Source organism: Pseudochaenichthys georgianus, chromosome 11, assembly GCF_902827115.2.
Source record: "Pseudochaenichthys georgianus chromosome 11, fPseGeo1.2, whole genome shotgun sequence".
Lineage (NCBI taxonomy): Eukaryota > Metazoa > Chordata > Actinopteri > Perciformes > Channichthyidae > Pseudochaenichthys > Pseudochaenichthys georgianus.
The window spans coordinates 19,017,865-19,030,521 of NC_047513.1; positions in this window are offsets into that span (position 1 = coordinate 19,017,865).

The following is a 12,657-nucleotide window of genomic DNA, read 5'->3' on the forward strand; positions in this document are numbered from 1 at the left end:
CAAGACAGCTCCGTTTAGCTCCAACCACTGGAGAAGCTGCAGTACATACACCCTAAAAAATAAGACCATTGGTTACTTAATAAAAATGGGGTAACAAAGTGACAATTAATATAATTAGTAGAATTTAATTTCAACGACTTTGATTAAAAATGATTGAATAAATTGACTAAATTTAAACAAGAAAAATAAGTACAAATTAACTAAAAAACAATTAAAATGTGTTGGATTAACTAATAGTGGGCCAAATGTTTAGTTAAACAGGCAACATATATTTAGTTAATCCAAATCAATTTCACGAGGAAATTAGATTTTTATTAACCAAGTATCTGAGCAAAAATAAGTTAGATTTATTAAATCTCTGTTGAAATTGTATTTGTATTTACTATTTGTTATAGTACAAATTGTTTAGATTTACTAATTAACTGGGGGAAATTGATTTAGATCTAATGAATATCTGGCTGAAAATTATTTGGATTTACTAGATAAAATAAGGTATAACTACTCATATTTTAGCACATTGGTTCTTAATTCAACACAATTACAGTGCCAATATTATCTACCTTAACATAAATTATTTGTTTAAATACAAGTGTTAATTGATGAAAAATTACTTTTAAGTCTATTCAATACTATTAATTGTCACTTTGTTACCACAATAATTATATGTCTTATCTACTCAATATGCTGCATTCTTAGTGCCACAGTTTACTAAAGTACAGTCATCACGACAATGCATATAACGTACAGGTAAACATTTATTTAAACAGTTTTTTTGCAACTTTACATAAAAATACCGTATATAATCTAAAATAAGAATTAAAATATTACTATGCATATTAAAATCTCTTATTCACATCCTGAATTACAATGGAACTAAAAGGTACAATAAATGTTGCTTGTGCAAATACCGATTTGAAAACACGATGGCACTTCCAGGAGCCCAGTAAGGCCATAGACAAACCATGCAGTATCCTTCAAAAGGGCGTCCTTAAATAAACAGGAACAAACTTCTCAAACATGTAACAAAATGCCGAAGGTAACAATGTGACATTTTTGATCGAGACATAACCATTGTTCTCAAGCAAGAAGCTTATTTTTCAGGCTGTTCAACTTTGGGGACTGCTTTGAACAGTCCAGTGTAGTTTAGCTGGGATAGGCAAGATTGACTGCATATGCAATCCCAATGAGCATGCAGCAAGCCCTTGGAATGGTCCCCTGAGAAGTCAGCACTCGGATGCCCTCTACAATAATGCCGATGTCATGGGAACCCTCTGAAGCATTTGTCTTGATGCTGATCGCCATCCCTTGAACAGCAAGGTCCTGTGATGCGCTGTCTGCATCCTGAAATTACAAAAACATTGTATATGTCAGACTGTTCCGCCAAAGGAGAAGGTGATAACAATTAATATATAATAATTTACCAAATTTCTTACAACTTACTGGATAAGAAAACTTGAAATGAATGCTCCCTAATTACATCAGTCTTTTAGAAAAATAGAACATAAGGCATTTTGCAATAGCATATTTTTATCCCAGCTAAGTTAAGAATTAGGTTTTTATTTCACCAACAACTTTCAACAATTTAATTACAACATAAATTATAGTCTGAATTGAGTCAAATGTTTTTAAATTTAAATAAATCCATAGGTATTTTAATATATAAATAACACCTGTGTATTGATGAATATCTTATTTTACATTTTCTAGCAAAAGCTTGCCACCGGTCAACCAATCTTGATAATTCACTGTAAGACCATTTCTGAAGATGGCAGTCAATTACAGCAACTGGATAAATCCTGCTTGTTTCTGGGACAAATATTTATCATTTTATTTTATGATTAGACCTTGCCAAGACATACCAGGAGAAAAGACAGAGAGAGAGATGAGGGAGATACACTTACATCATACTCTTTTAAGAGTATGATGTAATCAGTACGTTCCCCAAGGTAAATCATCAGACAGCGAATGACAATCTCTCTTGTGATGTTGATGTTGGGATTGCTTGGAGTCTGAAATAAAAAATAAACATGGTTTAATTTGAATGAAACACGTCCTATCACCCAGTGCTTTATTACATAAAATGTTGCCTTATCTGCGAGTGTCTCAGTCTGTTACTTTAAAAATAAACATTACCTTATTTTATTGCTCATTACTTATACGATTAGAGTTTGATTTAAAAAAACAAAAAACAGAAACCCATCAGTAAATGACAAATGTCAGTTAAGCTGTTGGCATACAATCTAACAAGTTTAAGTACACCAGAGATATCTTTTCAATAATCATTCAGTGTTAAAAGCAACCCCAACCAACCAATGCTGTAAATAACATATATATATTACAAATAGTTACAATGCTGTAATTTTGGTAATTAGAGACAATGTACACTCAGTGGCTACTGAAAATACATGCACCTGTTCAATATGATGAAATTCAATTGTTCTATAATGTGTAATTGTTTTGACACCCTCATTCTATTGAAAATATTGTCCTGGACAAGCCTATTTTCAGAGGCATTTCAAATGTTCTGACGCCCGCTTGAATATAAATAGGAAGTACTAAGAATGAAAAACACCCTTCAATATAATTGAATGCACACATTTCTGAAGATGTTAACTTAAAATTAACATTATAAACCTGAGTAAGTACTGATCTTAATAAAGCTGAAAACTATTAGTTCTTTTGTGAGAATTACAGCCTTGCATTACCTCCTTTTGTCATGATAATAATATTCATTGAAGGGTACCTGGATAAGGACAGCTTTCAACTTCAACCCCATGGTTCCTCCCTTGGAGTGGAACAGTTTCAGAAGGCCAGGAGTATATTCATCCAGTTTGGACATGAACTTCGATTCTAGGTGCACCATCGTGATTCATGCTTTTTAACAAACAAAAGTTGATAGAAATACTGTAATAACCACATTTTGTATTGCAAAACAAACTGTGCAAAAACATTTACTTGAAATGTTGTATCATGGCATGCAAGTGTGAAACATACCTTTGATAATACTCCACGATTCTTCATGCACCTGAAACGAAATTCATATTACCTTTAATTCCATTGGATTAAGTCACATTTAACAAACACATAATTTTAAAATCAAACATTAAAATCTTAGAAGTTGCTAAACAAACACTTGTATTACAAAAAATGCATTTAATAAAAGACGGACTTTTCTTAATCCCTCGTGCGGAAATTGTTTCTCTGCATTTGACCCATCCTAATTTTAGGAGCAGTGTGCTGCCATTTTGAACGGCGCCCGGGGAGCAGTGTAGGGAACGGTGCCTTGCTCAGGGACACCTCGGTAGCACTTGGTCTTGCCGGGACTTGAACTGGTGACCTTCCAGTGAGATGGGTCTGGCTGCAGACCGCAGCAAGGAGGCGGATCCTATAGGGGCGGATCCTATAGGGGCGTTTCCTATGGGGGCGTTTCCTACCTTTTTTTATCCAATAGCAATTTAAGGGATTCCAGTTGCTTTTATAAATCCTCGCAGAAGAAGTCATTCGTTCTAGTGATGGGAATTCCGGCTCTTCTTGGTGAGCCGGATCATTTGGCTCACCAAGAAGAGCCGGCTCTTTCGGCTCCCAAAGGGCTCTTCAGTTTACCACATATTATACCTTTTAATTCAATCAAATGTAGCGCTGTTTTGACTAATGATTTATATGTGTACACATATATCACTTAAATTATTCAAGACATCCTTTGTACTGAAGTATTCAAAAGTAAAAATTACATGTTTAATATAAATTATTTGCTGTAGCCAATTGTTTTCATTGCATTTACAGACCCGTGTAACTCTCTGATACCACCCAATTAATGCATTGACTTGCTTGTAGAACCACGCTACACAAAACAGATGGCAACACCTATAAAAACTATTTTAAAAAAGGGGCTACTGTATCAACCTATATAAAGTATATAAATATAGTTTTTCTCCCTGCAGGAGAGGGGAGCGTGCTTTGAGATCAGCTGGGAGAGAAGAGGGGGACAAAAAGAGATCTCCGTCCTCCGTGTTTTATTCTTATAGAAGTAAGAAGAGAAGTAATGGGGCAGAAACCCTTCTTTGTACGCAGCGGTCCAGACATAGACATCATAGCTACGGCCGGCGACACATATTCAGTTGCCAGTTACTTTTGGCATTAGGGCAGGGATATCTTTCAAGGTTTGACATAATGAATTGTGCTACTTTTAAAGCAATGCGATGTTTTCAAATCTGTAATCAAAAAGCTCCTCAAAAACACTATAGAAGCAGTTCCTGCCGTTGTTACGTTAGTTCAAACAGTAACAACGGACTACTTTTCTTAGCGGATGCATGTCAATTTAAATCAATACATAAAACTATTTTTTAAATCAATAAAATATTTTTCTAAATCCATACAAGCATTTCAATTATTATTGGGAGTCATGTCGTTACTTTGTTGAGAATGTGGCCATGTGTAATAAGCGGGATAATCTCCACATTGCACATTGCATAATGTGCCTTCATGCCGATCTAGATCCCTCCGCAAAAACAAAACAAAAAACGGCTCGTTCGCGGGCGAGAGCCGGCTCCCGTCGTTCACTATAGGAAACGCTCCTATAGGATCCGCCCCTATAGGATCCGCCTCCTTGCTGCGGTCTGCAGCCAGACTCTATTGCTTCCAGTTACCAGGCCAACTCCCTAAGGACTTCTCCACCACCGCCGCCCATTTATCATGCACATTTGTTACACCGGGTGTTTCAAACATGTGATCTTTCTCGTTTAAAAGTTAAACAAGTGAGCATGAGGTTTCCGTAGCAAGTAATTACTGGTGATATAATAAATAAGTTGTTCAAGGATAATTGCTATCTTTTCTTTCTTAATATTAAAATGACCATTTTAATACCACTACATTTCCATACTACAAAAATCAATGCGAACCACAGAAAACCAACATCAGCCGTTAGCTGTTAGCACTCAGAGCCACAGCTCCTCATATCTGTTCAGAAACTAGACAAAAGTTAAACAAGTACAAACCACAGACTGTCTGTGTCATGGCGAATACAGTCGCTGCTTTATTAATGTCTGTATAGGCCGTTGTTGTGAGTGTGGACGGTCGGAGCACACACGGCGTTAGCTTAGCTTAGCTTACTCCATTAAGAAACACGCATTTTAAAAAGGTGTTTGGCCTGCCGTCTTGTTGCAGACTTCTCTAAGTAAGCATTAATTCATGGTTTTTACTGACCGGTATCAGTATGTTGTTACTTCGGCATCATTTTGAAACGTGTATTACAATTAAATCACTGTAAAATATGTTCATTTTGTTGTAGTTGTTGCCCCCTTGCCAGCGATTCTCTCACTAGTTTAGCATATTCCGCCTGTTTGCTGGCCCGCTTGTTGGCCCCGATAGAACCAAGATTTTGTCGGGCCAGAAAAAAGGAGAAAAAGTACCCCCGGGCCGGAACTAGGCATAGTGTTAACGCAAACCAAAAAACGGGCCCAGCACGACACGGCACGCTTAAACCGCGCAGGAGGAACTGCGCCATAACTGTTAGCGCCACTATTATGCCATTTTAGTGACTGAATCCCTAATGCTAACATTAGCTACATTTGAAAAGTTGGTTTAGCCTATATGCTACTTAGCAATGCACACGCAAATAGTGCCTCAGTGAATTTGGTATAACAGTCAACACAAACATTGTCACATAGTACCGACCTTTTTTCTCCTTGCAATGCTTTTAGTCGAGACAAAGACAACACAGACTGACTGAATCCCTAATGCTAACGTTAGCTACATTTGAAAAGTTAGTTTAGCCATGCACATCCAGTAAAGTTGGCATGTTTGGTAACTTAGAGTAACACAAAACGATGTTCAACTGCAACAGCAACGTAATTTAAAAAATGTGTGTTAATTAACAACAATAAAGCAGGTCTTACCTTTGGTAAACTGGCAGTCTCGAAGTGAAGTGTGGCAGACGCACGATGAACATGACCATGTGCCGCAAAATGCCTGGGCGGAAGTGTAAAGGCAGTGGAACTGACAACCTCCCAATGAGTAAAATGTATCAATATTTTGCATTTTTGAAGCGACTAAAAATATACCATTAATTTCTACTCAGTAATCCACAGCTGATTTTATTGAGGCAAAACTAATTAAAATGCAATTAATAAATTATTCAAAATTGTTTGAATTTAGCTTAATGTGATTCCAAACTACACAAAGTCATTTATATTGTGTATAATTTACTTGGCATTATTTATTTAATATTAATTGACCCCAATCTCAGTTTTTACAGTGTATAGCCAGCCTGTCCTCCTACAAAAAACGACCATATAGGTCGATTGTTCAGCAGCTAAATACGACCCAGAGACACGTTTTAAAGTGTAGCCCCTCTAGTGGTCGTGTAAGAAACAACATGCTCCTGTCGATTGCAAACGCTCCGGAGGGTCGTTTATTCACAAATAACCCTCTCTGGAAAATCCTAAATTGTGGAATAGTTTGGCCATTAAAATGCTTTTTTATTAGATTTCTAGCGAGAATTGTATATTGTACTTTTATAATCCACGTCCAGTGGATGTGTAGGATCTACAGTTTGATAGATATACGAAGATGATTTGAGGTCTCGCCAGGAGAACGTGTACTGTATATGGGGCAACTTCCATGTAAAGTTAGCGTGGGTGAAAACAGTATTTCCGGTCTCGAAGTTTTCATAATAAAACCGGAAGTATTCCCCACACTGTCAAATGATTACGCAGTGATATCTCCATTACTCATCCACTAAAAAACATCAGTTTATCCTTGTTAATTACACAATATTGATTGGTTTAAATTGTGTACAATGCTTTTGTGTTTTTAACCTTCGATTCGGAGAAACAAATTGTTTTTTCGGAGTTTAGACACGACAGAGTTTCCGAAGACACTACACTACCCAGAATCCCCAGCTATCGTTTGGGACTACAACATCCGCCTTGCTTTATTGTTTGATGTTCTCATAAACGAGTCATGTTTGTTATAGAACTTGGTTTAATAACCTTGATAGTAACGGAGCAACATACATACACCTGGTAGTTATCACAACACTACTCGTGTGCCGCATGTAGATCCCTACATCCGGTACGGTGTCTGCAGAAGGACCAAAGAGACCAAATGCGAATACTCTACATCCCCTTTCTTTAGCTCTTCCTACAGTAGTGAACAAAACTGTTATACTGAGCACATATGACAGAACATACAGGATGCTGCAAATTTACACATTATCAAACTATGTGTGCATTTAGTAACTGATGAACACAGAGGCTATCTCAAAGAAGGAGTGCAGCATTTAACTCAGTAATTACTACCGTAACAAGTAGATTATTAGAATAGAATACATTTGCACTATGCAACAAAACTTTAGGCCTCAATATGGCATAACTGTGTGAACTAACAGTTTAGAGTCATTGTTCTCAGAGTGGTATGCTTATGCATACATGACAAAGTTTCAGTCTCTGTATTTGGGATTAGGCTTGATAGCACGGCCTGAGCGTGTCCTGTAGACACTCTCAGGAGTGTCTGGCAGCAGTTTAGCTGTGGGAACATCAGCCCTCATGTGTTCACTGTTCAGTGATTCCTGTGTGTTACAATCTGTGAACTCAAGTCCTGTGTCCTGATGATCAGTGTCACTTGTGGAGGTGTGTGACGGGAGGGGGCTCAGCTACAGGCAGAATGTGCCTACGATTCCTTCTGTACAGCTTCCCGTCTGAGTGGACGACGTATGACCGGGGTTCCTTGCAAATCTCTTGAATCATTCCAGTCCTGTTGTAACCTTGTGGGGTCTGCATCCTAACAACCTGTCCTTCCATCAAAGGTTGTAGTGGTCGGCTTGACTTATCATAGCACTGTTTTTGATACAGCCTCTTGTTTAGAAGCTGGGCTTTTACCTCTTGTGGATGACGCATGTGTGGCTCAAGCAGCTTCACCGAGACTGGGAGTGTTGTACGTGTTTGTCTCGACATCAGTCTCTGTGCAGGAGATCCTAATTTTGCGTCACGTGGTACATTCCTGATGTTTAATAGGTTGAGAAAAACATCAGTTCCATCTCTATGAGATTTCTCCATCAGCTGCTTAGCACTGCGCACAGCTCGTTCAGCTAGCCCGTTGGACTGGGGATACTCAGGGCTGCTGGTAATATGAGTGAAGTCCCACTGTGAAACAAAGTCTTTAAAGCGCTGGCTAGTAAACTGCCTCCCATTGTCTGACATGAGGGTGTGAGGTGTTCCATGAACTGAGAAATGTCTTTTCAGCTTTGCAATGACTGTTGCTGCAGTGATATCACGAAGCATGTCGATCTCATACCAGCCTGAATATGAGTCCACTAGCACTAAGTATTGCTGATTGTGCCACTCAAAGATGTCAGTTGCTACAGTTGACCACGGCAGGTCTGGAACTGGATGCAGATGGAGTGGTTCTTTCTGCTGGTGTGGTTTTGTGCTGTTGCACACAGAGCATGACTGTATTTCTGTGTGAATGTTGTCTGTCATAGTTGGCCAGAAAACAATGCCACGTGCTCTCCGCTTTGTAGCTTCTTCGCCAGGATGTCCTCTGTGCATGATGCTGATGTATTCTTTCTGTAGTGACAGAGGAATAACGGCTTTGTGACCCTTCATTATGACTCCATTTTCAACAATCAGTTCGTCTCTGAAAGGGAAATACGGTCTAATGGCATGTGGAAGATTATGCTGTTTAGCGGGCCACCCGTGTCTGATAGTGGTGCTGAGTGTTTGCAGAGTCATGTCTTCAGCGGTGTGCCTCTCTAACTCTTCTAAGCGAGAAGAAGATATGTAGTTAACAGTCATCACGTCGAAGTTGTCCTCTTCTTCAGCTTGCTGAACTGTGGAGCTGCGGGGAGCTCGCGACAAAGTGTCAGCCAGGAACATTTGCTTTCCACATTTGTACACAAGAGTGATGTCGTACTTTTGTAGTCGTAGCATCATTCTTTGTAGTCTTGCAGGTGCTGTGTGTATGGGCTTTTTTAGTATGGTGACGAGGGGCTGGTGGTCTGTTTCAATAGTGACTGGTTTACCATAGATATAGTCATTGAATTTTGAACATGCAAAGACCACTGCCAACAACTCTTTTTCGATTTGAGCATATCTGGTTTCTGTTTCAGTTAGTGTACGCGAAGCATACACTACAGGTTTTCCTTCCTGCAAACACGCTGCACCGAGTCCGTACTGTGAAGCGTCACAGGTAAGTGTCACTGGCTTGTCAACGTCGTAGTATAGCAACACCGGTGGGCAAGACATGCGTTTCTTTAAATCTTCAAAAGCTTTCTGCTGCTGTTCGTGCCATGTCCATTCTGTGTCTTTATATGTGAGCTGCCGTAGTGGAGCTGATAGCTGGCTGAAGTTTGGTATGAACTTTCCAAGATAGTTGACCATCCCCAGAAATCTTTGTAAGGCTGGGACGTCTGCTGGCACTGGCATCTCCTTAATAGCACTTGTTTTGGAAGGATCTGCTTTGAGTCCTTCACTGGTGAAAACATGGCCGACATAGCCGACTTGGCTTAGCCTGAACTTGCACTTGAGGGGGTTAAGCCTTAAGTTTACCTCCCTGACCCTGTTGAGCACTTTTCTCAGGTTGGCATCGTGCTCTGCAACATCTTTACCTGCAATAATGATATCATCAACGATTATTTCACAGGGGTATCCGTCGAAAATCTGTTCCATGGAGCGCTGGAACACCTCGCTGGCAGAATTGATTCCAAATGGCATTCTTAGAAATCTGTAACGACCAAAAGGGGAGCTGAAAGTGGTTAACATGGAAGACTTATGGTCGAGTGGAATCTGCCAAAAAGATCTCTTTGCATCTAATACAGAAAACATAGTTGCTTTTGACATGTGTGTGGCGACTTCTTCCACAGTACGCATAGGATGGTGTGGTCTTTTCAGAGCCGTGTTCAAGTCTCTTGGATTGATGCATATCCTGATTTCTTGTTTGTCCTTTTTGCTAGTGGCTACCATAGAGGACACCCAATCACTGGGCTCTGAGACAGGAATGATGACGCCCAGTTCCTGCATCTTGTCGAGTTCAGCTTTGACTCTGTCTTTCATAGCCACAGGTATGCGATGTGCAGGACGAACGACTGGTTTTACATCTGGGTCGAGAGTCATGGAGTACGTCACAGGTAGCTTTCCAAGCTCATCAGAGAAGAGATCGCTGTATTCTGTTTGGATCTCAACTGAAAAATCATCGTCAGTGGGGCTTAATTGATGAACTGCTTCACTGAATGAAACTAGTCCCATCCGTCTGCACGCTCGTAGCCCAAGCAGTGGACATCCTCTTCCACAATGTAGAATGGCAGTGTGTGGACTTTTCCCACTAGGTGGCACTGCAGTCTGACTACGCCCGCAGTTTTGATTTTGCTACCACCATATGCAACAAGATTAGTGGATTTAAAACACATCTGTATTTTTTCATCTCCTTTTATCACATTGAATGACATTTTTGACATAACATTGCACTTCACACCAGTGTCTACTTTCATCTCGACTACATTGTCATTGATTTGCACTGTGACAAAAGCCTCATCATTTTTATCGATCTGTGCATCAGTTGCGTCAACACTTACTTGCAGTGTTACGCCGTCAACATAGAATGTTTCATCTGTAGTTGTATCAGCTTGATCAGGTTCTAGTTGATGAACTATCCTCCTGGGCCCTTGCTTGTTGTATGCTTGTTGTATGGAATTGCAACACTTCTTGAAATGATTCCACTTTTTGCAGGTATGACACTGTTGACCATTTGCTGGACAGTTGTCCCTCTTTGCTGCATGACTACCTCCACAGTTGTAGCAGTTGGAAATAGAGCTAGCTCCATTTGCCTGAGGTTTCCTTTTGTTGTCGTATTTTCGTGTTCCTCTCTGGTAAGTCTGAACTGAATCCACATTTGTGGCAGAGTGCTGTGGCATAGCTAGCGTTTTATTGTGCTCTTCAGTCATCTCATGGATCTGACATATGTTAACAGCCTTGATTAGTGTTAAATCACAGTCTCTCAGGAGCACTTTCCTTAAGTTGTCATTACTGATACCACAGACCAGTCTATCTCTGGTTAGTTCTTCATAGAGATTCCCAAATTTGCAGCTCTTTGCCTTGATCCTTAAAGCACTGACATACGATTCAATTGACTCACCGATTTTTTGATTCCTTGTATTGAACTTGTGTCTTTCCATAGTGACATTTGTTTGAGGGTTACACATCTCCCTAAATTTCCTTTTTAGACACTCCGGGTCTTCTTTAGACTCGGCATGAGTGATGATGGGCGCATCCTCGCCAGGACCCCTCACTTCAGCCGCATAGACGAAAGACCTCTCGCGCTCGATGGCCTCTGATCCCGCTATATTGAGGAGAATGTATGCTCGTGTCCGTGCTGGCTTGTCATAGTGTGCCGCCGCGATGAAAATGTCATATTCCTGTTCGAATACTCGCCAGTTCTCTGCGATGTTACCGTCAAAGACGAGTGGGTCGGGTCTCCGGAATCCTTCCGCCATGTTAGCTTAGCTGCATGCGTCGTGTTGGAGCAGGCTTAGTTGTCCTCTCAAACGTCACCCAGACGTGAAAAATCCGCCGTAAAAAAACTCCGGAGACTTGACTTCTGAGACCATGTTTGATGTTCTCATAAACGAGTCATGTTTGTTATAGAACTTGGTTTAATAACCTTGATAGTAACGGAGCAACATACATACACCTGGTAGTTATCACAACACTACTCGTGTGCCGCATGTAGATCCCTACATCCGGTACGGTGTCTGCAGAAGGACCAAAGAGACCAAATGCGAATACTCTACACTTTACAAACCCCGTGATTAGCCCTCAAGCTCTGTGATTGGATATTGGAGTGGCAGTGTGACAAGGTTACGCTGAGCGTCAAAGCTCTGTGAAATGGAATGGAACCACGCCAGACTATCCAAAACTGGACTTGGACGGGTCCAGCCCGGCCCTCCCCCCCAGAATTACACTTGCTGCCTATTGTGTGTTTCGCAACATGTTCTATGGCACGTCTCTACTGGGAAATGTAGTTTTAAAAGACGTTTTCGTATTTCCCACAATTAGAAGTTGCCAGTATTAAACTGTATACATCCCTGGAGGTTTAGGGGACACGAAACACATTGGTGTTATCAAATTTAAAACATATAATTAATACATGGGTGAAAATTGCTTGTGTCCATAATGGGCAGCATTAATACCACATGACAGCTGGACTTATGTCTGTGACCCCTCCTGTTGTTAATTGATAAGCCTGAAACATGCACTTGTCAAGGTTCAGATGCACATTTAGCAAATATGGCAGTAGCCATCGATCATCTTAAGATAAGATACTTTATTGATCCCAAGTTGGGAAATGTTTTTGTTACAGCAGCATGTACTACTTTGTTCTACTCCACTACAATTCAGAGGTTAACCTGGTATTTTTACTCTACTACATTTATTTTTGTTACTTTGCAGATTCTGATTAATGATGTGAAATATAAACAACCCTTAAATCAGACTTTAGTTACACCTGAGTAAAATTCAGCCTTATCAGTTTGTCTGTTTTGCACATCCTCCTGTTAATATCTTTGGACGTCCTGCACTAAACTGTTTTACTGTAGAGATCACTACAGTATCTTCTAGATATTTTCCATTCTATATTTCTATCATTGACCCCTATTTTGTATGTAGG